Genomic DNA, 5,069 nt, shown 5'->3' with positions numbered 1-5,069 from the left:
AAATACAAAGCTCTGAACTTAATATGGATAAATGGATTCAGAAAGAAATTCATGATTTCAAAAAGTCAGTTGATGTAGGGAAACTGTGAGGATATGGTTGAGTGTGGTGGAACCTCCCATTGAAAGATGGGTGCCTAAGGAACACGGTCTTCCTGTCAGCCTCTCTCTACCAGAGATTGAACATGGGAGAGAACAGCCTTCAGGTTCAGCTTCACCTGTCAGACTCTCTGCCTCACAGGCACTCTGTATTCCCAATACAATAGCTTACGCCCTTGTCTTTAAACCAAATGGTCTGCTTATTCAAAAGCTACCAGACCTTACCATACCTGACCCATCTTCTCTCTGCCCTCAGAACACCTCTCCATCTGCTAGCCATTGATAACCCTACTTCCTTATTCCCAAAATGGCTTTCCTGCTTAGACAGATGCTATCAGAGGCCCCTTTTCTAACATCTTTGTTCTTGCCATTCTGAATAAGACTATAACCAAACCTCACCCTCCTGACAGGCAAGGACCCCTACACCCATGCACATCAAAGCCTAGCTTCCTCATTCCTTATATCACTCACCTGATGGTTTTCCCAACCCCTTACCTCTCTCTGCTCCTTTTCTGCTTTAACCATATATGGTATAGACAAGCTACCTCCTTCTGCAACCCCTTAAAAGCCTTGCCTCTCTGATTAATAAATAGATCATTGCTATCAGCTTGTCGTGGACAGAGTAAGTCCCCTAAGACTCAACCCCTGCTGCCTCAGGTGACGTTCTCCTAGATCCCCACATCTGGTGCGCAACTCAGTGGGCATGTCAGGAGTCTATGCCCGAGAAGAGGCCTCCCCACAAGAAGAATGGCAAGTTTATAGGAAAATGGAGAGTTTCAAAATAGAATGTTTCCTTTTTATAAATAAAAAAAATTATTTATTGGATAGAGATAGCCAGTGGTGAAGCAGTGCTGCAGGTGTCTCTCTCTTTCCCTCTCTATTGTCCCCTTCCTTCTCAATTTCTGGCTATCTCTATCCAATAAATAAATAAAGATAATAAAAAATAAAATAAAATAATATAAAGCTTCCTACAAAAAAAAAAAGAGTGTCACAAACAAACCCAACTTAGTGGGTAATCTATAAAACAAAAGATTCATATTTTCCAAAACTGCCAAAGTCACAAGACCCAAGGTGAAATCAAGACATTTTTAATTACTGGAGGAAACTAAGAAGAAATAATAACCAAATGCAATATGAAACTCTGGACCCATCCCAAGATAGAAAGACAACATTCATGAAAGACATTGAAATTTGTTTATTACTATAAGTTTAGTTAATAAGTTGTATTGGGTTAATTTAAAACAACAGTGTAAGCTATTCAACTTCTCTGAGAAACTATTATTGGTTTCTGTATATGCATTACAGCTTCCCTAACCACTCATCTGTTGTTGGACATTTGGGTTGCTTCCAAATTTGGGTTATTACAAATAACACTTCCACACACATAGATGTAACTAGAACTCTGGATCTATGAGCCTTACAATAATATCAAAGAACTTCCCTGCATTATACTTTCAAAACCAGTTCAAATAAAAAGCTTGAATTAAGTATTTGTAACACAAAGAAGAGAATATAGAATAATATTTTTTGAATTTGTATGGGACAGATATTATTCTCAGAATGCTAGTCAAGAATGTGGAATAAACTCCCCACTGAGAAATGTCCTCTTTCGTACAAATATTATATATATTGAACAAATAAAGAGAATGAACAGCACTACTAGAGAGATACAAGCTGATAGAATTTAATTTTTTCGTAAGTGCCACAAGGGTTGTTTCTGGGCGTTTTAGTGTCTGCACGACAAATCCACTGCTCCTGGCAATTTCTCCCCTACCCCTTTTCACTTTTATTTGGTAGAACAGAGACAAATCAAGAGAGAGACAGAGAGGCACCTGCAGTACTTGTTTAACTGCTCTAGGAACTTTCCCTCCTCCAGATAAGGAATGGTGGCTCAACCCGGGTCCTCGTGGAGACGGATTTAATTAACAATAACTTCATAAATAGATATAAACCCTAAGTGAAATGGCCTTTATGCTATTTCTCTGTAGGAGTCAATTCAACAATTAAAAAGAATATTTTAACCATACTCATCACACCTATTGCAGCCAACACTGCCATCTAGTGATAGAACTTGGAACCACAACCAAACATCTAAAACATCTAAACCAGTAGCTCAAAATGTCTAAGGTTGTACAAGGCACTGCGATAGAAACAGAATTAAGGGACCAGGTGGTGGCGCACCAGGTTAAGTGCACACATTAAGTGGCAAGAACCAGGGTTCTGCATGGGTATAGCTTCATGAGTGGTGAAGCAGGGTTGTAGGTGTCTCTCTGTCTCTCCCCCTCTGCCTACCACCTCCCTTCTCAATTTCTCTCTGTCTCTGTTCATTAATAAATCTCCAGCCTTTAGGTCCATGATTAATCAACAACTCGTTTGACTTTATATGTTGACTCTCTTTTCAGGTTCCAGATGCTAGCATGATGCCAACCAGACTTCCCTGGACAGACAACCCCACCAATGTGTCCTGGAGCTCCGCTTCCCCAGAATCCTGCCCCACTAGGGAAATAGAGAGGTAGGCACAGAATATGGATCAACCTGTCAATGTCCATGTTTAGCAGGGAAGCAATTACAGAAGCCAGACCTTCCACCTTCTGCATCCCACAATGACCTTGGGTCCATACTCCCAGAGGGATAAAGAATAGGAAAGCTATCAGGGGAGGAGATGGGATTTGGAGTTCTGGTGGTGGGAACTGTGTGGAGTTGTACCCCTCTTATCCTATGGTTTTGTCGGTGTCTCCTTTCTATAAATAAAATAAAATAAATGATAATAATACTAAGTATATTTTTTTAAAAAGAAACAGAGTTAAAACTAAGCTCTCTAAATTGTCAGTCTAACCCCTATTCTAACTTTCACACATGGCTGGAGGCACATCTTAACAACAACACAGAGGTCAGAAGAGAGACTCAAAAGTAACGCTGCCCAGAATCAAATCATGAATAAAACTAAGGTTGTGTGCAATGGACAGGTGGTGCCATTGCCGTGGGCAGTGTCCTCAGGCTTGCTTGCACGAGGTCAAGTCTGTAACCCCACACCGTATGTGCCTCAGTGACGCCCTGGTTCTCTCCCCCTTGCTGCACCCCCTCCCTTCTGTTCTCTGTCCTGTCCCTTCTAGCTCTGGAACACTAGAACACTTTGAAGTATTTTCAGAATGCAGTCAGCAGATGTTTATCAATTATCCACTATGCTCTTTGGTGCTATGAAAGCAAAGGAGCTTTTATTAAAATCTTGACTTTGGGAATCTTACATACCAGTGGATGAGATTGTCAATAAACAGGGTGATAAACTATACAGAGAGAGTGACGAGTGAATGGTAAGTGCTAATGTGAACAGCACAACCAGGAGGGGCTGTGCGTGGACATTTGTGGTTGCAATTTAGGGGTTGATGTTGTGAGTGAAAGCTGGGAGCAAGGTGGCGAGAAGCCTTGTGGAACTATAAGGGTTCAGTGGGTAAAGGCTTATATGAAGACTTGGTGAGCCTATTGGCAAGAGGCAGTGAGAATCATGTGTGCTCAGAAGAATCAGCTCTGTCTGTTGGGCACATCCATGGAAAATATGACTGGACTCACTGTCGCAGGGACTCATGGATTATTTTGTGATATAGATCAAGGTGACATTCTTGGCTTTATGCCATGTGACAAATGAACTTTGCAAAAAATAATTTTTAGGAGAACATATTTGGCAAGATGACCATTCTATTGCTAAAATGAAATTGAATTGTTTACATGTTATTTGAGGAAATATTTTTCATCTTATTCCTTACAGAAATGGCTGCTTATTTATTGTTTTATAACATTTTAATTTTCTGACATTTTTAGATTTTTTTTCCTTATTTGTTATTGGACATGGATAGAGAGAATTTAGAGGGGGATGGGAGATAAGGAGAGAGACAGAGAGACACCTACAGCCCTGCTTCACCACTCCTGAATCTTTCCCATGGCAGTTTGGGACCAGGGGCTTGAACCCAGAGCCTTGTGCATTATAGTATGTGCACTTAACTAAGTGCCTCTAACATTTTGTTATTAAAGAATAAATCAAGTCCCATCCTTCAGTGCCCCAACCAAGAAGCAAAATCCTCATCAAGTGTCACCACTGATAGCAAAGGAGGGTAACCCTCCACCTAAGGAGAGAAGTGATGGCCAAGCTGGAAAAATTCTTCTGGATGGGATGCACACGAACAACTGAACCCTTTGCTCTGAATCCTCTGACTGCTGAGTACAACAGCATTTACCAAGAGAGCACTGAGAGGACAGTAAATGGATTATGGTCACTGTTACTGGGCAATTACTTCTTGAGTAGAATGAAAATGGTTATTCTCTTCAAACCTTTTTTAAATTTTTAGACAAAAATGTTTGGTTTTCATCTTTTGTTTTTCTGGACTTATGTTCATGCATTACTGAAAAAAGAAGGAAGGACAAAAGAAAAGATGTAAAGAAGGGAATCAAGGAGGGAGAGATGGAAGGGAGCTGAAAAGAAATAAGGGGTGAAAGGAAAAATTAGGAAGGAAAAGAGGGAAGGAGAAAGAGAAAAATGGAAGGTGTGGAGGACAGCTCAGTGAGTAAAGGAGGGATTTGCATGCCTGAGGTCCTGGATTTGATTCCTGGTATCACATTTGCTCACTCTCTCTGTTTTCTTCCTCTTTTTCTTAAAGGAAGATAAAAATTTAAAAAGAAAGAAAGCATGTTACTCAAGTTAATGCCTGGCAAATAGTTGGCAAAATTTCCCCTAAAATGGTCACAGAATTAGACTACTTATTCAAATTTTTATTTTCCTAAATCATTTAGCTGCTGTGGCATACTAAAAGTATTTGAAGAGCCTGTGAGATTTCATGCATTTATGGCATTAAATGCAGAATCTTGAACTAAAATCCAGGGCGTTATACTTACACCTGAAATGAAATCATTGCTTTTTAAAGTACAACTACACATGAAGCTCATAAACCTACTTAAAATTGTATACATACAAATCAACAAAA

The sequence above is a fragment of the Erinaceus europaeus genome, chromosome 15 (assembly GCF_950295315.1).
Source record: "Erinaceus europaeus chromosome 15, mEriEur2.1, whole genome shotgun sequence".
NCBI lineage: Eukaryota > Metazoa > Chordata > Mammalia > Eulipotyphla > Erinaceidae > Erinaceus > Erinaceus europaeus.
The sequence above is the reverse complement of the archived record's forward strand: the minus strand, read 5'-3'. Positions refer to the sequence as shown.